At 34.6% G+C, this 25,163-nt stretch overlaps 1 protein-coding gene across 3 annotated transcripts in view; it reads left to right on the top strand.

The window, feature by feature from the left end:
- Window positions 1-561: 561 nt before the first annotated feature.
- Window positions 562-25,163, top strand: part of LOC143422491 (limbic system-associated membrane protein) — a 331,439-nt gene continuing 306,837 nt past the window's right edge. For 2 of the 3 annotated variants that reach the window (XM_076893174.1, XM_076893175.1), the window contains exon 1: window positions 562-628. The gene's annotated coding sequence lies outside the window, so the exon portion shown is untranslated. The remainder of the gene's footprint in view (window positions 629-25,163) is intronic. The other variant, XM_076893176.1, reaches the window with a different exon arrangement.

Below are 25,163 nucleotides of genomic sequence, written 5' to 3' on the forward strand. Positions count from 1 at the left end.
GAGCGCGAGTTTTACGAGTTCTTCTCGGTTCAGAACGGGACGAGCGTGGCGAGACTAAGCGAGACAGGAGGGTGCCTCGTGATAAAACTGCAACATTTGCCTAAAATGTGCGGTGAAATGAAAGTGCGACGGTAAAACGAGATTGACACGAAAGTTCGGTGAGACGTGTTTACGTGCGTGAAGTGCTCCGATTGATCTTTACGCGGTGACGAAATATCGATGACTGTCGAAGCAAATTTCTGATCGTGCTAGGGAAACTCGATTCAGCTGAAAGAGTCGTGTCCGATCGCTAACGAAACGGGTGTGAAAGTGTCGACGGACTAACGTGTCCGCGTTGCGAAACAAATACAACTGCAACATTTCTCGAGTGTAACTCGATTCGTCGATCGCACCGAGAGAAACGCCCTGTGTTTCGTTCATCTGATGGATAATGGACTTCGCTGAAGGTTTTGCCTTGGGTTTTTTCTAGCGGTCGTCTTGTCTGGTCACGTAGAGAGAAAAAAATCGAGCATTCGAAGAGTACCGTGGTTACTTCTATCCGCGACAAGAAGAAACTGTCCGTGCGATGGACCGAGTTGAACGGAGCATTAGGTCGGCTGCTTTCGTACCTTAAGATCATCCATCAAAGGTAAACACCTTTCACGTTTTCTGCCAACGAGACAGAGAATGCTTTGCCAGTTTACTCTAACCTCTATTTGCATAGAGATCTACTCGAGGAATGTGGACATTTCCAAAATAAATACAATCTGTTATTGTTTTGATTTTTTATACGAACAAATGGAAGTTCGTAAGAAATTGATATCGCGAATTTTAGAATAATAGTAAAAAATTGTTAGAGCGTAGAAATACATTTGAGAACAGTGCACGCCCAGTAAAATGTGGAAATATTTACTTGTATGCCGAGTAAGCAAGCAAACTTCTCGTAACTGCTATTCATTTAAGAAATCGTGCAAATACATTTACGGGGCAAATAACATTTTTGCGTCGTTTTCGACCCGAGAGCGTTTACCCTAAACATAACTTTAAAATTCAAATTAAGACATACTCCGTCGACGATAGTTCCGGCTTATTTACATTCCAATTATTACCGGCGTCGCGACCCGATCCACTGTTCCGTGAAACTGTTATTCGTTTCAATTGGAACCTGAGAAATCCTAAGTAGGCTTTAATATTCCACCAACGATATCGAATACGGTATCGCCCTTGATAAATAAAAGTATCGGTAATGCCATTACGAACTCGCCTTAAAATCGAACATGTTCAAACAGTCGATCAACCTTTTGCTCATTTGCTATTTAAGTTTGTTAACTAAAAAATATAAATCAAGATTTTTTTATAACGTATTGTTAAAAGAAATTAAATACTCGTGCAACTTTTTTCATTTTTGGTATGTACTTTATGTTACACTTTATCATAGTATTTAATGTTTAATCTTATTTTTATAATTTCAACAGAGTTTTTACGATTCATTATTTTTGCAGTTTATTCGAGAGGTGAGTGAGGAAAACTTTTGCAAACTCAGCTACGGAAACCGTTTAACGGTGTAAAATGGTATTATTATTTGATAATATTTTTGCGTAACCGCAAGAATTATGTCCGACGAAAATAAAATGTAAGAATTACTTTTTACTATACTTAAATCGCCGTTACGATTTTGTTCTACCGTTGACGTACCGAAACCAAATTTTGTAAATATATTTATTACGCATCAGTCATGAAACGTATATTATGTATTGATTAATTGATTGTGGAATATTACTACATATTTTCCGTTTAACAATTTCGGAATACCTATTACATTATTTTATGGAGCACTTCGTCGAGTGATTCACTTTGCGCAATAATAATTAGAAATTACAAACCAATTCAATTTCACAACGGATGTGGCTCGTTGAAACACCTAAGTACCATAGATTTGGGTCACGAAACTTGATCACATGTTATGTATGACGAATCTTTATTTCATTTGTAAATTAATTTAAACGATAACTGAAAGTTAGGGGTGTGTGATGTTAAATAAAAATTAACACTTTGCGCCCGAAAGAAAAAGTAATCATTTTTTTACAGTTACATAAACAACATTTTCCTGAACAGATTTAATTTGTAATTTCCTAACAAAATAAATTAAATTATTACAGTTTGTTTTTGTCCTTATTATTCTGTTTTGTCAAAATTATTTAATTTATAAATGTATGTTATGTACTTTCCTGCATAGTATTTTCAATAAAATTGGCCAATTAAATCTAAATAAACAGGACAAGTGACAGAAGAACTTTTTATTTGCGAAAAAAATATAACATACTTCAAAACGCGTCAACGCTTGAGTACTCTGGTGCAGTTTTATATGTAGGTTTTCATAATAGTGAACATAGTCATGATCTTAATAATTTTCAATTAGGTCTAACATTACAATTTGACGATTACATGATAATATATATATAATATTAAATTCTATAGGTGTAAATCAAAATAAAATTTATTTTATATAAAGTACTCTAGAATGTTTTTTTACAATTTCACTGAACAGTTGAGGAACTGCTAAAGGCTAGTGTTTAAACAGTTGAAGTACTTTGTTTGGGAAAATTATTATTATATGTTGCAGAATTATAGACATACCTTACAGCTTGTTCTAAACTCATTACGTGAAGGTATACGACAGTAAATTGTTCATTTTGCAAAATTTGTAATGGTTCCCTTTTTCTTTGAATTAAACATTTATACTATCGCGAATTGTAAAATTTTTCTAATTTATTCTATATCATTCTCACTGAATGAAACAAATAGGTATTAAAGTGATATTTTTGTTGCTATTTAAATAATAAAAAAGTGTAACATTGTACAAATGTGTCAGTTGTAACATTATCATATCATTAGGGATTTAAATTATGCTCGTAGTTAACAATTTTTTATTATCCTTTTTGAAATTTTTCGAATAATTGGGTAAAACGATCACACTAACTTCTACTACGCTTTTAGTATATATTGATTGGACCTTGAAACTTTGTTGCAGTTACAATTTCAGGATAATTGATCATTCATTGGGTACAATATACGCATAATAAAATTAAGTTGTTAAAAATTCCTATTATTGTATCGGTAATGCACTCGTAAAATCTCTTTTTACGACTTAAAAAACGACCAATATTCGATAATAATTTCACAATTAATTATTCACAGTTATCACATTTCGCGCCCCAATTACAACACCGTAACAATCCACTTGATCTCAAGTTTGTAACTTAACGCACAATCGATTACTCTCGAACTTCAAGTTCAGCCTTAACCCTGGAATATTACCCTGGTGAATTCTCACCCACGTTCTAACTGAAATGTTTGCGACGAAGCAATCGTTTAAATTGATATATCCAATATGTTTTATGCATTTCATGGAATTCGAGTTCTTCAACTATTAAATATTTTATTTTTTAATTCCGTCATCTTAGAAAGTGATTTATATATGATAATATAATATGTGATATATTTTATTACGCGTATGCTTTTCGTTAATCGTAATTAACTCCAATAATACAGCTATAATTGGTCATTAATAATAATTGCAAAAATTTTTGATATGTATAAACGAAACATTATTGCTTAGAATAAAAGTTAAGTATTAGAACAAAAAACAGCGTATGGAATAATAATTAAGAATTAAGATTGAATTATGGTCCTCAGTGTCCCTTCCTCCTTGGATCGTTTGACGGAAAACGTTAACATGTAATATTCTCAGCGAGACTATGTTCCTTATCATTATCGCGACGTTTAATCACCCAAAGAACCGAAATTCGATAATTCGCGAATAGCGAATGCGAGAAGGATTCCTTCGAAGACGAGTATGTGTCCGATATTCACAGTCTCCGTTCTCCGCCCCATCGGAAACACGATACTCGAACGGCGGATATGACAGGAAACGGGAAGGAAACACGAGGAAAGCTTAGCTGTCCGAGCGGAAATGTAGCGAAGACCGATCTTACACGAAGGACGACGAACTCGTGCGCCGATTTTTGTCGACGTACGACAAAGTTTTAAAAGTCGCACTCGACTCAGGTGCCTCGGTGAGAGAATCGGCGCGTCACCATTACGACGCTGCTGCCGCCGACGTGTTCGCTTAAGTGAAACTCGTGTGACTGTACATTTGTGTATACGCACATGCATGGCCGTGCAGTAAACGTGTGTACGTGCCCGTGGTTGTTGGATTGTCTGGGTCAAACCGGCGACGAAGGAACTTGAACCCGTCCGTCGACTTTGTCCCAGATCGTCGATTTCCAACATCACTTCCGAAGAGATGACGAAAAATGTAACTTGGACGTAATGAGTCCTCGAATTCTTATTGAACAAACGAGAATACGTCGACTGTAAGAGTGGTGAAACTTCTAAAAGGAAGAATGAAATACACACGGTAAGAGATTAAACACGATAGTTTATTAAAGAACCATTCGTTTTATGAAATGCTGCAAACAATTGCATTACTATCCTTTGGTTAAACTGCAGTTTTCCTAATACATATAGGTATCGAGCATAGCATTTATGGTTCTTGAATACACTTAACCTCCACTGCTCTAATACAATTTTAACATAAAAAAAGAGAAAGAAACACGAATGAAAATATTTCGATCGTTTGAAAATAAGCTTTAGAAATTTAATTGTCACGATCCAATTCCGCGTATTTCATAGACAACTCCAGTGGCAAAAAAAAGTATAAAGGGGGTGGTGAGTGGGTGAGAGAAACGGCGCGGATAACCGGTCTGAATCACGGAGGTAACGCGCGGAAAGGAGTTCGCAGTCGACGTAAACGAGCTAGATTATAAAGATATTAAGGGGTGGTCGTTTTTGCTTTCTTTTATTCCACTTCAGCCGGCGCGTTTTTCGTAGACAGCTGGGCAGTAGGAAATACCTTCGTTGCGAAAACGCGGCCAGCTTTTCCGGGCTTTGTCAAAGGTACGGATGATTAATCATGCTCGCAACGTTGCCCTCGGCTGCGTGCATGCGTCACCGACGATGGGAATTCGTCAACGTCGAAAATTTTACAGTAAAAGCACGTCGACCGATCGCGTCGCTCGGACTTTGTCGATCATCAGTGTTGCGGCCCGAGCATCACCCCGGTAGCTACGGTTTTACCGCTACGGGCATACGATTTAGCAGGGACAACCAGCTTTTCGGTTTTCGCTTAATTGTACCAGAAAAAAAAGTTTACTTAAGTAATTATTTTTCTTGATCCTTAATTATTATTATTATTTGCGACTCGATAAAGTACATTTATTTGCGTTTGAGAATGTTCTAATTACTTAATGACTATTCATTGAATACTTTTCAGTGAATATTCAAGTATTTATTTGAATTAACTAAATATTTATTTGATTCAAGAAAACAGAAGTATTACGCTTTAATATATATGCGTTAAAGGAAAGAAAGTAAATATGTATCTTTCACGGACAATTCTAAAATGAATGCGTCGTGATACAATGTCGATGATTACAGTGTTAATACAGATAAGTAAAAATATAAAAATAGAAAGTTGGATATTTTAAATTGAACAATTTGACATCTGACGAAGAATATGTTTGAAGTTAGAAACTATTAAGATCGTATCAATGAGAAGGAATAATTTAAACAAACCAATTTTGGAATTGGATAAAATTCGAGCTCGAGTATTACCGATCGTACACGTTTGGCACACTGATTTGTTGTACATCATGCTGAATATTACGGTTTGGTGATTAATTAATGAGTCCATTTATCACTTTCCGTGAATGTAGTTGGACGTTCAGTGTTTTTGGACGGAAATACGATAAAAGGGATTACCTGCTTTCTCTGAGTTGATTCGCTGTTTGACTGATCAGCAAGCGACTCGTTAATCGCGAATATCGCGACTGCCATGACGTTTACCTTCGCGCGAAATAATGCTTTACGTTCGGAAACGTTCGTTGATTTTAATATCATTTGCTTCGGGGTCTGCTCGTACGATTCAATACCGATTGCCGCGCCCTTTATTTATACAAATTCGATATCGAAAGTTAATCTGAAATTGAAAAGAATAACTGGCTCGCAGCTTTACATTGATTGATGAAAGTATCCATCCATTTTTCTCTCGGTAATCACTTCCACATTAATCATTTCCTCCCACGCGGTATACGTTACTCCGTTATTCTCCGTTTCACATGTACACACTTGACGAAGAAGATAGATCCTCTTTCCATTAACTAATTTCAGTGTTACGAATATTGACAGAATGTCATCCGCGACACCCGGTCTTCATTTACTATCAACTTTTACACGCGACGCTAACAAGAAATCTATTAATATCCGACAATCTGCTGAAATTGTCCTTTTCATTCTGAAACCAATTTTCCTACTACAACCAGAAGAACGTTTCTCGTCTCGTTTCTTTTCAATTTTCTTGGTCACGCTCTTTTTTCATCGCTTTCATCCGTCTTTCTTGTTTCAGATCTTGGTTTTCTTTCTTCTTTCTTTTTATTTTTCTCATTCCTAGGAACACGACGGGAGAACCACGCGGTGAGAGAAAATTGTCTGCAACTTATGACTCGTTTTTACATTGTACCGCATACGCACCACGGTGAGCTGGTCGAGGGAACGTTTTAAAACTTTCAAACGTATTCGTTGAGATCTCATTCACTTTCTCAATTTTCTCCGTTTGTTCACTGTATCGAATACCAGAGAGTAATGCGATTTTTTATAATATAAAACAGATGGTGTATTCGAAAAAAACAAGTGTGAATCGAATTAATTAATCGAATGCAGATTAGAATAAGTAATGCTATAATGGCATTTTCGAGCAGTCTTGAGCTCGAAAATCGTAGAACGATAATATTTTTGTTTCTTATTTGAAGAATTTGAAGAGCGCAACCCGATGGCCGCGAGAATGTGAAAATAAAAGATCGCCGTGAAATCTACCGTTATGAATTCGACAAGATGGCGCAAAATAGTGTAGCATTAAAGCAGTCATCTAACCGTGCGATACTTTGGCAACCTGCTCTGGCAGGACTCGGCACATCAAGGACTAAATCGGCTGTCGAGTCGGCCGAGTATTCGAATGTCTTTATTATTGCGGTGAGAAGGAAATTTTATGGCACTTGGACATGACACTTGGCAAATAAAGTAAGTCTTTAATTGACTTTCATAACCAGTTCCAGCGTGCAGTTTTCTATTCCTCTCATCTGTGCTTAACTTATCGCTTTTATAGCTTCGATTCGGACAAGTATTAGCCGTTAAATAAAATAGTAGGCATTAAAATAGTTATGTATGAAAATTTTGCAAAGAATATCTCATGATAAACCTAGAGGTGCTTGCAATAATTGTTAAATTTGATTTAATAACAATATACAATATTTTTAACTTTTTATTTTAATCGATAAAGTGCAGAATGTTCTTAAAGGGTGAAAGTGACTAGAAATGGAAAGGAAATAATATTATATAATATATAAGTGTAACAATAACATTTTCTATAAATTAAATAATTTCTATAATTATATTTGTGTGATGCTATAATTGCTGATATTTACAGCAATCACTACGTATACAAATTATTGTAACTCATACATTTTATTGTAGCAGTAAAATGATACAAAAATTAAAGTAGTAGACAATTTATTATTTTTTACAAAATAATACAATTTATAAATAATCGTAAATTAATAATATTATATGACTGCTACATAAAGTATGAAGCTGGCAAAATGTTTGCACTAGCGTAAATATTATTTGATATGCACAGTTGGAAAAAAAATTGACAAATGATAGAAAATTGATTGAACGTCCGCCAACCGTAGATCGGTTGGTATAGATTAAATCGAGCTTTTGTCTATACTCAAACCCTATTGCACACATATCTATCTACTACAATAAGTTTCGAAACTCGTCGTTCCATGTTTAACCGACTCCAAGGAAATATGATATTTATTTTTTCACATAAAACACTATTGTAAAATACTATTTCCTCACGTGTATGCATATTAATAAAAAGAATATTATTTCTATAGGTTTCGAAGACAAAGAGAAAAAAATAATGTCAATAGATTAAAATCTATAGGCGAAAAATAGATAGTTTGTTTATTAAGACTTGTACGCAAAAACATGTAAGAACCTTCGACGGAACAGCTTTCCGCGACCTAGACACCCTCTCACAATTCTTCAATCAACAGTATTTTTAATAGATAAAATTTTCTACAATGAACCGAAAGTAGCGCGGTCTGATATATTGTATTCTTATTTCACAATGTTGATACAGAAGGATCTAAAATTGAAGAAATCTAAAATCGAATTTTTCCATTTAAGATTAGAATAACCATTAGCTCTAACACAAAACGATATAACGTACGCTACGATGGTTGCTTGTCATGAAAATGGCTTGCTTCGAATTATTGTGAACGTAAAGTTGATTACGCGCATCATGAATCATTAAATGCAATCGATCTCATCGTACGTGATACGCATTTGTTGATGTTCTAGATTAAAAGTTATTCTATGTCAAACTGAATTTCACATTTTTTCGTTTTACAAATCCTTTGGGGTGAAAAATTGACATAATTATTATATATTTGTTAACTGACAACGTTTAGTTTAACGTTGGTGTGGTTGAGGAATTGACTGTGATAGAGAGTGATCCTCAACGACTTGTATTTCTTCTAAATTATATTTCGATAACTGTTGGGGAGTGCAGTAATTAGTGAAACATCCGACAAGGAATTTGGTACGTGTGCTCTATGATGTTTCGTATGTTTTAACTCTCTTTCCTATGGATGACGAGATCTTGTAAAGGTTCGCCGGTAGGTGTGTTCTCAAGCTAGGACATGCGGACTCGTCAGTGGACATTATACGAAATTTGGTGAGGGAAGCGGCTGCCGAAGATTATTGGTTAATGAAAATTCTGATAAAGTAACCGTCCCAAACCATCGGTCACCCGCAGCTATCGAGACTTATCCGCGTATCCTAATCTTGACCGTAGCAAGCAATAAGACCTTTAGTAGGTATGTGTAATAAAGAGTAGTTAACTACTATTATTCCTGCTCCGGACAGCTGCTTGCCAAATGTGGCTATATATTCGACAATCTTCAAAGGACGGAATTAGCGGACCTGGCTGAATCTCCCTTTGCTTTAGGCTATGTTTCAACAAATCAAATTTAATGGGTCTTAACAATATTAATACAAACAGTAATTACGAAAATATAAAATTTGAAAGAAAACAATGTTGCTCCACGATGGAACACTGCGCTTTTATTTATGTGTGGACAACGCCCGAAAGAAAAAGTTGAATAGTAAAATCGGCAAAAGAACGTTTTGCCACTAGAATATCATAACCGAGAACAGGAAGAGAAGAGAATCGACGAGGAGAAAACTCGAATAGGTAACGGTACGCGTCGCCGCCGTAATCGTTCGGTTGCCGGGAGCGCGATTTCAAAGGAAAGCCCATTTACCGCGGCCTGTATCGGATCGAAAAACCGGTGGGAAAAAAGTCGGCTCTCGATACGTGGACGCGATTACTGCCGCGTACTCCCGAATGATGACGCAATTTATGGCTTCGAGAACAGAGGCATGCTCGATGCTCTGACCCCGTTCGATCGTTTAATCCGTCCCAGATAGATACGTACGATTAGACGATTCGACGGAAGCGGGGGACTATTCGGTATATCCCGTTTCTGCCTCCGCTTCCGCCCCGATCGCCACTCACGGCTCGTCCCTTTACCCTACGCTGCCCACTCAGCCTACGATCCATCGAATAGGACAAAGACTCTGGAATTCGTACAGTTTGGCCGATCGCGATTTAGACACACATTCTCTACCTCTCTTTCTGTCTCTGACTCTCTACCGCTGTCCATGCGAGCTTATGAGCTTTTCGACGTGCGCGTATGCTAGGTGTTCCAGTCATGAGGGACTAATTGGTAGTCGACTGTTTGGCGTCGAATTTGATTGGCGATTGGTGTGAGAAGCGATTCCAATGTTGGCAAGGGAGCGACGAGGGTGTTGCGGTTTGTGAATTTTTACTCTAATTGCATCGATATTCGTTTATATATATATATATATATATATATATATATATATATATATATATATATATATATATATATATATATATCATACGTACTTATGGGTTTAAAAAGCCTTTTTGTTGCGATTACAATGCAATTAATAATACATATGTACAGAGGAAGAAGAAGAAAAAGTAAGAAATCAATGGGAAAATATATTATGATATTTCGTGTATGGAAAAAGAAATTGAAAAGTCAGCACTTTCTTTACGGATGATGTCACAGGAAAGCACATCATGGCCACCAAAAAAGTTGTCTGGTCTTTAAGCTAATAAATATACGCCATAACTTCTTCTTAAGCGAAGACAATTTCAGGCAGTAGACTATTGGGGAACGTCCCGTCTGTCTTATATCTTCTTATTCTCCTGAGTCTGGCAGTTAGCGGTACTACTTGTATTCGGTCAAACTAGTTTGCTGGGCGTTTCTTGTGTTTTATAGTAGCTTTTCTAGAGGATTTGAGTTTGTTGACTAACGAGAGTAGTTGTTTAGTTCTTTCTAACTGCTAAATTCTAGAATAAGTGTAATCAAAAATAACTGGTTAGTCATTTAAAACCGTTTCTATAATTTTTCTGCGATATTATATAATAGGAGGAAATACGAATTCAACTAATCTAAATTTCCCTATATTTTTTTTGTGTGCCCTCCATCTATTTTAACAATATATAAGTAACGCTTCATTGTTCTTCCCTTTCTTTTAACTTATATACATATTTGTATTGAATGGTATACATATAACATTCAATACAAATATAAAAAACACACTGTACTGAATGAAAAAACCTTAGTAATCATAGGTTAGAAATGTGAACCGTCTGTGAGATATTAAAATTTTTGTTGGTTAGAGTACTCTTCGATTAGAAAACTTTTCTATGTAAAGACGTCATGCAGCTAACAGATTTCCATTAGCACGATCATTTATATAAAATACATATAATATTAATAAGCTTCAGAATTGCCAATATACAACTGACCGATCCCGAGTGAAATCTATTATCAGCACTTGAGGACTAAGTTAATCATAATGATAGTAAACAAAAATGTTTATATCGTGCAAACGGTTCACCTTTTAATCTCTGTTTACTAAGGCTATCCTACTCAGTGCAGTGTCTTTTATATGTCATACTATAGATACTATAAATAAGTATTACAAATTTGATTTTGTTCTATCACAAGAGCTACAATATTTTATGTTCTCATTGGATAATTGACTTTTTATAGTATTTATAATTTTGGCTGAGGGCCAATTTATAAATCTGTTATGAACAGAAAGTGGCCACAGGAAACATTATACGTACATAGCATATCAATTCGAATTCTATGAAATAACTTTCAACGTGTGAAGCAGTTGGCAGATATAGTTTCTGAAATTTAGTTGTATGACTTTAGTATGAAATGTCAAGGAACTCATTACTGTTGGAAATATTATCTTAACTAGGGTGAATTAAATCACGCATCTAATAAAATTAATTGTTACATATAAAATGTCCGCTTTTATGAGTAGATTTATACGATTTTTGTACTTTTTACTAGAAATACGTAGAATATAAGAATTGAAAGATTCTAATTATTTTTACAACTATTATATATGTATAATTATACAAATAAAAGAATTATATTTCCACTTATTAGAATTACTCATTGCATTATGTAAATTACTATTACTAAGTAATATGATACATCTAATTCACTTAATTTTCTTCCGTTTTGCCTAAAATCTAAATTCCACGTGATTTACTTCAAATCAATTTCTTTTCAGATATTCATTGAATTATTAGTTAGACGTATCTCCTTTAGCGGTTACTACAAAACAGAATACATAAAATCCAATAAAATTCATGACCGATACTAACTGTTTCAGAGACATTAAGGCGAATTTCATAATACATTTGAACGGGCATATTCGTAAATCAACATGGACATTAAGAATCAATAATACTCATCCATAAAATAGTAACGATCTAGAAATTTATGGCAAGGAGAAAAATGAAGCAAGACGAATAACAAGATCAGAAGTTTATGATCCCAACGAAACCATCCGATTTGCATCCCGAGTAATAAGCTATATTTTACGGTCCACGGTTGTTTCTGCTTAAAGGTGCGACGGGATAGGAAACTTCCTTGTTCAAGAGACGATTTAAAAGCAAGATACCGCGACTATATATCCTCAATGACCTGCTAATCGGTGGTTCACTGGAAGTAACAGCACGCAATTCAAAGAAAATGAAAGCTGCGAAGCGTAACATGACTTTATGTTCCATAAAGATTTACGACTTGCGCGTGGAATTAGTCGAATTTTGAAAAATGTTTCTGCTTTTCTGTTCGCACTTTTTCTGTTCTGTGAACTTCAGCTTCAGAAAAGTGTAGCTTTTACACCATCGAAGGGAAGCGTTTGAGTACAGTATTCAACGTTCACTTGCTTTTCGTTCGTTCGACGAAAATATCGTATCCATGTAGAGGATTGTGTTTCAGGTATTCTAAAAGCAACGTTTTGTCCGATACGTAGGAAAATACCGATTTTTGCCTGCAGAATGTGAGACAGTATATCGGGAACCGTTTTTATATCCTTCTGTTACACCTTTTTGCGTCCCGTGCACTTCAAGTTTAGAAAAATTCAGCTTTTATGGCGCTGAAAAGAAACGTTAAAACAGACTGGCCGCCGTTTATTTGCGTTTTATTCGCACGACGAAAATATGCTGTCTGATACTTTAAAAGCAATGTTTTGTTCGATACTTACCGCAACTTCTACTTTTACTTCACAGAAAAATGTCAGACGATAGCGTCTTGAGAATCATTTCAACGTTGCTTTTAGTTCTGGGTATTTTAACTTTCGAAAGGTACACAAGGTACACGAGTTTTGTAGTATCGAAGGAGAATGTTAGAGAAGGGTATGCTCTATGTTCGCTTCCGTTTTACTTTTCACAGGATAAGGTAAGAATATATCTGTTACACATTTTAGGGGAAACCCCGCTTTACAACTCGGAGAGCTACAGAATAATTGTACATGAAAAATGCATACCAAAATAATAGGCGATTTCGTATAAAATGTCCTATCTAGAATGAAATTTTTTAATTCTCCAAGCACTTTCGAATTTTTTTATTTCTCTTTAGAGAAGATGTAAATAATTTGTCAGTGTTGAACTTGTTGAATGATACGCGTGTACAGGGCAGCACTCTACTAGAGAAAATAATATTGCAAAACTTAATTAATGCAAACTTAATTACAGGTGTACATATGGATTTCTTAGTTTGTACAATAATTGTAATCTCATGGATGACATATAAAGAATTGCAGCACATTTAAAAACACAATGAATATAGAAATTGTTATAGAATAGCTTAAATAAAGTAACAATTACATAACACAAAGAAGGACTTGTGGAAAAATATTGTAAAAGCTACATATGCCGTTTTTCAAAAGTTTCGCGCGATTTCACCATCACATATAGCAATAAAAGTCGTGGCATTCCATATTATTACCCTATTCCATATTCCTATCCTTTCCTTCACCATAAAAATAGGGTTTCCACGTAACATAACGTCGCTTTAACGTATCTTTTAACGCATTTCCTCTTCGCCCTACACTGAAAGTACTTTCCGTTTGAAAAAGTGGAGTCCTCTGTTTTTATGAAGGAGAAGACATTAAAATATAAGATTTCGTGAGCACCCGTGCTTTACTTGCACGTGTTAAAACTACATAGTTCCCGCTTATACACGCCGGACGGTATCGTTTCGAAGCATGGGTACAATCAAAGTCTATCTGCCCTTTATTTATTTACTTTTGTTTCATTCGTGCAGAGACACTTCCAGATTTAAAAGCGCCCGATTTTTTATAAGTTTAAAGTTTTACTAAAATCCGTTTTTCTGTCAATTATGGACAATGAAAACACTAAATTCTGCATTCGTTGTAACGCGAGCAAAACGTAACTAAAACTTTCGAGTATCCTACACGCCAGATATTTAATTTCGATAACGCTTTATTGGATCAACAACAATTCCAGGTCTCATTGCTTTTAGTAACTCATTAATTAGAACTTAATTATTTTTCAGTCAATTTATTTCAACTGAAAATTATCTAATTGTAGGTATTTTATGCTTCTTTTACTAAAATGTGAAAATGTTTTTTATATTAGCAAATAATTCTTAAATATAAAAAAATGTTATATTTAAGAAACCCTCAAATTAATTATAGTAATTTATGAATATATAGTATATATAGTAATTTATGAATAATGTACTGTACGTTTTCATACAATTGCATTTAGAAGCCACCGCTTTAAAGCAACGTTTAGTTTATTCTTTACAATATGTTCTTATTAGAGGTTCGATATTTTACTTTAGTTCCCTTTATTTCGTTGATACATTGTTCGGGTTAAGGTGCTTCTTTGGTTTATTGCTTACTACGGTTGAAAGTAAGGGCACGCGCAATTCACGTTCACTCGATACCTCTGGGTAACTAAGGGTTTTAATTTTCACAAAGTTGCCGTAAGCGAATCCGCTCGTTCCAACAAATACAGATAGAACACCCAATGGACCTTACGTTGTAGCATCCAAGTTCATTCCAAGACAGTTCTTAGCAATTTCTAGCATTAAACACGCATAGTTTTCTCAACCGCAATAAAATACAGTCCAGTAACAATTGTAGTAACTTTGTGTTATTTATTCGTTGCAAACTAACAGTCGACGCAGTGACTCAACAGCAAGTGATATGGTTGATAAGCCTTTCGGTTCTTTCACATCTAGTGTGGAAGGTTACGCTCGTAGGACTTTATTGAAACGGATAAGGAGAAAATGAAAAGATACGGTCCATGAATTGCTCGGATCGAAGGAATGCTAAAAAATTGTTGTATTCATTACAAACAAGATTTAGTAGAATTGATTCGTCGGCTAGACACCCAGCGTATATCACGAGTCATCGGTTATTAGAAGAAATTACACTAAAAATCCCTAGCAATAATATATAAAATAACTATGAATAACTATATACTTTAGTTTATATCAAAAAGCCAAGAATTGTTAAACAAAACAAAACAAACATCTTAATTCATAATTCAAAGTTAACTGACGCATTTATAGTCAGTTCATATGCAAATAAAACTATTTGAAATTACATGACAAACAAGAAAGAAGGATCTACCTTTATGATTTACGAAGATGAATGTTCTACGAACAAACGATGCATCACGTTTCCATACTTATGACATTTCTTTCATACGAACAGCTGAATATACTGCACTCTGCATACGAATTGCAGGAATAACTCGTACAGGCATGGTTACATGAATGGTAGTTTAAAGCATCCCAAGTATGAATTAATATCGTAATATTTCTTATAAATACACAATGCTTTTCATCGAATGCTCCTTTTTAATAAAAGAAGGGCACGATTAATTAAAAAATTTTTCATAAGATTTCATAACGAACGGACGTGATCAGAGTCTGTGAATGCATTGTATATTCTGCAGCTAAAGTACTTGTGAGATGTAATTAATTAGCTTGCTAATAAATCCAAGTTTTTGTTTGGATCTACTTTTTCAAATTGATCATACGAATGCAAGAATAAATTGTACAAGCTTAATACAGTGTGCGTATACTTGGACTTTATATAAAAAAAGATTGCAAAAATTGTTTAATAATGTAAATTCACTTCGTTCAATATTACTTATTGCATGCTGTACCTTTTTTATCTATTTACCATCGAGGGCAGTGCACATATTGCGACCATTCACTAGGTAGTCTCAGTTAAAATGCAACTGTTGTTCGGTGGGGTCGCTAACCTTATACGATTTAACCCATAAAGTGGAGAGTTGATTGAACTCTGATGTTTTGCTAAATTGTAATATATGTATTTCTATTCTATTCAACTGTAATATTTTGGTCCAATTTGATATATATATATATATATATATATATATATATATATATATATATATATATATATATATATATATATATATATCTGCAGTTGTATATACGGAACAGTCGTCCTGTGTATTAATTAATCCACGCCCTGTCTGTTAATCGGTTTGGTTGAGAGTGCGTAGCGTAAAGTCCCGTTATGATGAGAAAAAAACTCTACCGTCTCAAAAACAAAAGATGTGCTGTCCATATCGTAAAGTGGGGAATATCTAATATCTTAAACAGCATAAATAAATGAACAAACTTGTGATATCACGGCATGAAAGATATCCAAACACGTTCTTCGAATCCATGTCGCGTCTGATAAATGATAATCCTGATTTGTAAACGTATGTATTTCTATATGTACGTTACAACAGCGTGGTTTTGATCTTACCGGTGACAAATTTGTTGACTTTGCAAAACTCATCTCGGAATAAAGGTTGCGTACATATCTCATGTAGATTTCTACGTGCGGTACTATAAAATTCTTGTTGGGCCAGTAATATTTGTCGAATTTTACTTTAAAAAATTAGAAATAAATGAAAACTTAACAGACCAGTTAAAATATACGCAAAGTACCAAGAATAAGTATATTATTTTCAACAATTTTACTAACACAGCCATACATTATAATAATAGTAATAATAATAATAACAATAATAATAATAATTTACAGAGTTCCCTTCTATTGTTATTATTGTTATTACAAATTTATCCTGTTATTGCATATATATCTTATATTAAATGAGATTTACGTGGTCTAACAACAATGAAATAATTTATTTTAACAATAATGGTATAACAAGAAAAAACAAACTGAAATATAATTGCGGACGTGTGTCGTGCAAGAACACTTGCTTCAAAACTGATCAGAAACTGTTCTTTTCCCTCCTCTCATCGTTAACGTCATCCCCTAGATTCGGTGACGAGAAGGAGAAGGAAATTTCCGATAACGTCCGTCTTGACCCTCGAAAACAAAGAGAAAGTTTGAAGTCAAAGCATGTGTTTGTCTCCTGTCTCTTCGCTTCGAGGGTTAACCTTACCGTTCTGTGCCACGGAGTCCAATTATACAAACAGAAACGATTAGTTATCAATAGTTTATACCATTGCCTGAAACATTACAATACTTAATTTTATATCTAACTAGTAACATTTCAAAGCAACGATAACAGGATATTCGTATTCACGTAGCAGATATTAACAAATAGAAGAGAAATTGTATTTTACAAAACACGTTACGTGTATAAACAATATTTCACATGATCGGAATTACAGTACACTAGTCAAAGGTATCGTTGACACAGATTCTCATAACTTGCTGTACAGATTTTTTATTGGCAAAAATATTTTTTATTGATAGAAATATATGTTTATGTCCAGATATTGCAATGGACAGGCATGTAATAATACTGGTTACTCTAATTAAAATGTATTAACTATTATTACTAAACAGTAAATAAATTACTGTCTAGGTACATAATTAGATAAACATACCACTAATATAGTTGCTATCGCTATTAAAATTGCGTTCGTTAAAAACGATTTCATTAAAGTAACCGCGTCATTGAAATTTCACTGGAAACTCGGTTGTATCGTAAATAATTCTAATTCGAATTTGTAAAGCGATGCTACATACGATAGTGATCATATGTACTCGTTATGAAGTTAAGTAGTGGCAACATTTGCGACGCTGTAAAATTAGGACAGGAATTTGTGCAGATTTCTGCTAATACCTGGCGTGTTTGTCGTGCATAATGTATAGGACTATTGTCACGTCGATACCGCATTATCAACCGTAGTTGTAATTTTAGTAAATCTGTTAGCAATAATGATAATTCTTGAGATTACGTATCGTCAGTAATCCTCAATTGTATCATATCAAATATGACGTGACTTTACAAAAGTCCATCATATTTAATTAAAGAGTAACTTGATAATTAATTTGATAGTATTTAACAGTGATGTATATTAGCAGTCATACCATATATTTTAGTACATAAAAATATATTAAGAAACTAAGTATCACATTGTACACTCTGCAAGATATTACGCAACTGTTGTGTGAAACATTTTTTTACACAACAAATAGTTTTCAAGTAAACTTTACCGAGGAACTGTTAAATGCCCTACTTTTCTGTATCTATTGTAGTTTTCAGTCAGTAGAAAAATTGTTACATTTTTGTAGCAGAGATCAATTTGATAGTACAGATATGACACTCATTCAGTCGTACGAAGATGACTGAATGTGAAGTGTTATCGTTTGATATTTTAAAGGTTATTTTAACAATTTTACTCAGCCTCAATGTACATCGTTGTTCAGTACCTTGTCATTGAACTTCGTCTCACCTATAGGTTGATATTTAATGAAATATCGCTATCCTAATCCCGACATCCGTCTAATCAGTGTCGATCCTTCAGACCAAGCAATTGTTTTTCTCAATAGTTTCGTCGCGACTGAGCATTATCCAGTCGTGTACGGCAGATCCTTAACTTTGATTTATTTGCATTACGCATTGTTAGGGGTCGACATTTTTCGGTTCGTTCAGAGCTGTTCATTCAGAATACCCAGTTCGATCAGAGCAGTTCGATTAGAACATTCATTTCATTCGTTCAGAATCGAGAATTCGTTTAGAGTTTGGAGTTTGGTGAGAGCTCTGTGTTCGTTGAGAGCTTTAGGTACAGTCGCGTAGTAACGCGAAAGAATTGTAGCCACAGCACCGTTCCCGCGATAAGAATTATGTTCTTGTATCACCACTATTGGTATTGTTGATTTTTGTATTAAAATCGCCTCAATTCCGCCAAATAAAAGAAATTTATTGAATAATTTCGGTCAAATCGCAAAAATAACGCTGGTTGATTTTAGATATCAACTTAAAGAATTAAATGTACAGTAAAATTTATAGATTCCAGGAAAGAAATCCGTAATATAACAATATGCAACAGCCGACATATTAATAAAGAATAACTGTAACGTGCAAATTGTGCTGCAAAAATAACATTCACAATTCTATATACTCCATAACTTTAATTCGTGAAATGATGGAAAATATGCAGCGGTGCAAATAATTAATTCCGGCATAAAATCTATAAATGCGGGAAGAGGACTGCGCGTACATCACAATTTAAAAATGTTACATAAATGTACCGCTAATGTCCGGGAAATTTCATTAATTTTACGTACATTTGTCGTGGTTGATGCACGTTTCCATCGAAAAGGGCTGAATCGAATAATTCCGGGCAACCGGGGAACGGGATCGGTGCATAGCTAAATAACATTCGTTAAATAACGCTCGATTCGCGCGGTAGACCGTGGGAGGGGTTGATTTGCAATGTCGAACAGAAACTGAATTCGCGGAGGCGCGTCCGTGATCGATTACATTTTCACGCGGGTCCTTGTCGCCTGTCGATCCCCGTAAATCTTTTTCCTTTTTCAGGTCCTCCGTAAATATAATCGCGTAAATATTATTCGGGTTTCTTTCTCTCATAGATATCTACCTAGTATCACCAATACATTTTAATTGTACCTAAATTATATTTAATTTCATTTAATTCTACTACTTCATTTTTATTTATCTTCAACTGTATAAACATATAATACTTATAAAATTGATAAAACTTACTACGTCACTACGTGTCATGCTGTTTCACTGCGGTTAAACTATCGCGTGATTATTAGCCCGACGATGTTGCCAGATTCTGACTAATTTCTGACAGTGTCCTGCACGTTGACAGGTTTTCATTACGTCCCTGTACTTTGCCAAATTAATGAAACGGGCTATCTTCCATAATTTATTATTCTGCGAGAAAAATGCGATCGAAATGATTATAATAATGCATAGATGCTTAAAACTATGTATAGAAATTTCTCATTGTGAATTTTTTCAAATTCATGTTTGATTACCGTTTAAGTTATATTATTCCATATTAACACCTAACATAAGTAAACTGAAACAGCACGTGTATTTTTCACAAAGTCAAATATGATATACAGATATTTAATAACAGTATAATATTATCAGCTTAACAAAATATTTCAAATCCATTGCCATAAATAAACAATAAAAATCCAACGACGATTGTGTTTCTATATCCATTCACTAAAGAATTAAACCTATAATAACATGTTATTTACGATTATTAAAAAAAGCATCGATTAGCTAAGTTGGTAATTACGTAATTAAAAATGGTAATTACATAAACAATTGAATTATTAAACGATATTACAAGGATATGAAATTTATATAACCTTGGCACATTTTCTAGATGGACAAAAACGACTCATCGCAAATCCAATGAAAACGCGTAAAAGGTATAATTTCATTTCTGCCGTGACCAATAATTTACGAGGTAATTCGTGCGAAAGAGACACGCTACACTCATACGGAAATAGAGCTCGTTTTTATGCGCGTTCCATCGCCAGTCTCACGATTGACTACATACTCGAATTGATTTAAGATCGCGTTGATGTAAAATATAAATTATCACTTATTGTAAGAAACATTAGTCATTTTCAAGGTCCTTCAAAGTCTTGATGTTCATCAAACAACAAGAGTTGACATTTCACTTTGAAGTATCTCTTGTATTATTCTACATTCTTTTTATTGCTCACCGATTAATTTCTCTGATGGATGGAATCTTTTTAAACATTCGTTTAAAATTTATCATTTCATTTCTTCATTTCTCTTCGGGCGATACCATACAAACATGAAGCGTCACTGAAGTTTATGTAAATAGTAAAATGATAATAATTAATTAAATTATAAACGTATATATGTTATTTGAAATATCTTAGCTAAAATTCTCTTTGTAGGAATTTAACAAAGATCTGGAAGAAAAGTAAATTTCACACATAGAGGCATTTAAACCACGAGAAACGCGTCATTAACTTTTACGTAATAGGCAGCTGTTCATTTTTCATCTCGAAGTAAACCCGCCGCTTGAGAAATTTATTACGCCAGTATGCATAAAATCGCACGTAGGTCATGCATGGAAGCACGTAAATACCATTGACCGAACTTCCCGCTCGATAAAAGCGATTCTTTCTGCCACAAGCCAATAACGCGAGTCGAGCAATCGTGAAAATAAGAATGCACGTCTATCGATTCTTCGACTCGACGAACAAGCTCTCCTTTCGCTGCAGCTGTAAATCTTTTTCGTGTTGCACGGTATCAGACGACGTACGCCTGCTTCGTCAAACGCTGAGTATTACTACTTATATTAAGACGTACATATTTTCAAAAAGCCCCTCTAAGGCCTTTATGGTTAACTAATTTTATGGATCTGCCTCTTTGTTAACTTACTTTAATATTGTACCTAAATTATCGTACGTTTAACTTGCTTAGTGATATTTAAGTCTAATAGATACATATCTTAGATAAATTATCGTCAATTTATATATTATAGTGAGAGTTAAGTATTATTGTTGCAAATCAGCTACAGTAGTTGCATATTTATGACCAATGGTGTATCCACAAATTATTATTCCAGCATTTGGCCAACATTTTACGATAATTTACAATAATTGCATCTAATCTAAAATACATAATTATAACCAGTTAATTAATTTGACAGTCCTTCCGTATAATTTACAATCCAATTACAACTTCTACTAATTTCTTCGAACAACTATTAATTGATAAATGATTGATTAAATTTAAGTGAACACAGAGTACAGGTTTCGGTTTGAGATAAAATAAACGTGGCTCATTTCCCATTAGACAGTAACGAATCACGAAAACAATTTAATTAAACGCTGTTTTAGTTTATGCGTCGCGAAGTACCTAAATTAACGTGTTAATCGTATCAGATTTGTAATTATTTATTTCCGCGCCAACGATGATTGAAAATTCATCCAGGCAATTTTTTCACGGCTTCTCAATTAGAACGCCGACGTATTGATCGATTGAAAGTAACGAATAACAGAAAAAAGAAAAAAGCAATAGCTGGTAAATGAAAATGGATGCAGCGCGGAACAAAATGCATGCAATTTTCCAATTATTGTCCCTGGCTGTAATTATTACTCTCTGAATACATCTGATGGTCGAGATTTCTCGCTGGGCACATATTTACGAAATAAGCCAGAACTCGGTTCCGTGCAGTTTTGTTCTTCGACGGAATTGCCAGGGGACAGAGATGGGAGGGAAAATACCCTCGTAAAACCGCCGTTTTCAATTGACGCTTCAGGTAACATTGTAAAACATCGGCTTAACGTTTAATTAAACCACACCTTGTAATCTGTATATGAGTACACGGTATCTCGAACGAGCGTTAATTAACGTACGACTGAATGAATAAGCATTGTTAAAAGAAGCAAATACTCGTGCCGTTAGGCAAATAAAGGCCGTTCGAATAAAATATAGGCTTGAGTTGCAACGATTGCGATGTAGTAAAGGATATAGTGATCGAGCGAAATGGAATCAAAATGTTAGAGGTGCCTATTTCTTGTCTATGTCATCAGCAGCGTATCTATGCTGTTACAATGTAGTATTAACTCTGATCATAGCACTTTCTGTTCGAATTTTATATTTTTTATTTTTTTGTGTATTTTAAACTGATATTTATGCACTAATGCTAAACTATGAATTCTCTACGCTATACTCTACGCTGACTTTCTACGAGACTTTCTACGTCTTCTCTAAACTATAGGCCGCACTAACTCTGCATTCATCTGCAACCACTCTTGTCTTTATTCTGCCATCCTCTCACTCGCTCTCATTCACATTCTTAAAACTAATAATAACGTTCCGGGGAAGGGCAATTCTGGCGATACCCACTATCGCCGGCTTGCAATTTCACATTAATTATTCTTATTCAAGAATAATGAAATGATCCATTTGTGGTTAATCAATAATTTACATTTCATACGTTATACACGGAATATTCTGGATTGCGAGCAAAAGCAGATGTGCCGAATTAATGAGCTTCTCCCATGAATGTTTTCATCATCTGTCTTGACTATAACATGTCAGTTATAAGGAACTATCTATCTATCGACTTCAAAATTCTAAAATTCTTTAATATTTCTGTATTTCCACTTGTCACAGATTTGCTTTAAATGGCGTTGGATTGATTTCATTTTATAACGATTATTTTCAGACACAACAAAATTTATTTCAAATACTTGACTGATTTTATTAAGTAAAAATTTGTTAATTTTTGTCTTCTTCTCTTTTTCTTTCACTCGTATATAGAGTACACAAAGCGGAATGTATCAGAATAATAAGCAAATAACTAGAATTAATTACTAATTATCGATTATTAAATGTGAAAGAACTAAAACAGCAATCACGAAAGATTCTAGAGAGAAACATAGGATCTTCTTGATTTAACATCCGATTACCTATATCTTCAGCTTTTCATCGTTCACATAGGATATAATGGCTACTTTTATTCACGGGGTCATCTCTTTCCGGCAATTATATGGATATAATTAACATTCGCGGCAGGAGTAACGGACCGTGTTCGTAGAGCGCTCGAATCCCTGTGAAATCAACGATATAGCCGACGAGTTCAGGGGAAAACGGGCGGGGAAACGAAGAGGTCGTGGTGTTCAAATTTTGCGGTAGAAATGATTTCGCGTCGAAAACCGCCGGATACGATTACCATAATCGCGGTGGTCAGCAATCGACGCACGAAATGGTGTCTCGCCAAAAAGACGGATACATCTATGAGTTTATACTAACGCGGCGCGACTCCTGTTTGTACACGTGTCCCGTAGTGATTTTTGTGTACGCAATTTTATATTTGATTCGAAATGCACACGCGTGAAAAAAGGCACTTTTCAAGTTTATTTAAAATCATACGAATATGCATCTTAATCGACTTGCTAAAATTTCACTTTAAATATTGAAAAATTAATGAACTTTTAAACAGGTTGATACGAGTTTTATCTATTCGCAAATGATAATTACCGAAAATGCAAAGTCAAACATTTCCACGTAAAATCGTGAAAATTGGCGATTAATATTCCTCATCTCCGATTAACCTCTTTTTTGCAATGCGCCACTTGTATTTCGCATTTGGATTCCAAAATAGAGACTAATTTTGTACCAGCCGTCAGCGAGCAGTGGCTGATGAGGGCATATTTTATGTCCGGAAGTAGCGTACATTTTGATATTTCTAATGCGCCGCGAGAGACAACGCTCACATAGCGGTTTCCGCATACCGGCAATGGAATGGTTTGCAACATGTACATATGCGACACTGTCCGTGTAATTTTCCGTGTAATTTTTAATAAAAAAAAGGGAATTTAAAGTACAAGAGAGGAGAGCGGCTGGTCAAACAACTTACAAATATCTGTTCACTATTGCTGCGTTCTAAATAAACAATTACTGATTAATAGCGATAACAGTTATTTCATTTGAATAGTTTATCGATAATTTAAATATCCTAACTCACAAAGTTCGAAATATAACAAGTACACATCAATATTAATACAAGATTGTAATATAAAATAGTATAAAACATTGATTTAAATGATCTCAGTTTTATTGAAACAAATAAAGTGGGGGGGGGGGGGGGGAAGGGAGGGTTAACAGTAAAATTGGTTCTAAATATTTCTATGGTATAAACTGGAATAACACAACAAAGATTCACAATTTACTTTTGAAATTGATTTGCAAATTGCAAAAGTCTGCCTGCAACCAACTGCGGAACTACCCCATCTTGTTACTTTTATCGCCATGCATCGCCGAATCTAATCACGTTTATTTATCACAACTACATAACGATTAGCCTAGTTTACGCCACTCTGGTCCGAATCTTATCCCATCGCAACTACTGTGCATGGAGCTCCCAGATCGTCCCTTGGAAGTTTCTACTAATTGTACTCACCGTTGTTATGCGAAGTCACTAGTATTCGCAATGTAGGTCAGCTGCCTACGAAATTACGTTTCCTATACAGGGTAAAAATCCATTTTTCTCACTCTTTCCTCGCTTCTGTTATTCATTTTATGGGCTTGCTGCATTTCTCTTACACGCCTCTAACGTATCATTAAATAAACCATTCGACTCTTGCTATTATGTCGCATTCATATAATTCTACATCTCCTCGAAGGAAAATAATTTCTTCGTCGTTTCTATATTACTGAGATGTAAAAAATTTTGTTCCATTGTTGCAGTTTCAGCAAAGTAACGACGGGGTCAAGTACATTGCGAGTTGATACACATCTGGCTAGATTATCTTATTCTTACATTTTAAATATTACATTTGAAATAGTTTTA

Source organism: Xylocopa sonorina, chromosome 3 (assembly GCF_050948175.1).
Source record: "Xylocopa sonorina isolate GNS202 chromosome 3, iyXylSono1_principal, whole genome shotgun sequence".
NCBI lineage: Eukaryota > Metazoa > Arthropoda > Insecta > Hymenoptera > Apidae > Xylocopa > Xylocopa sonorina.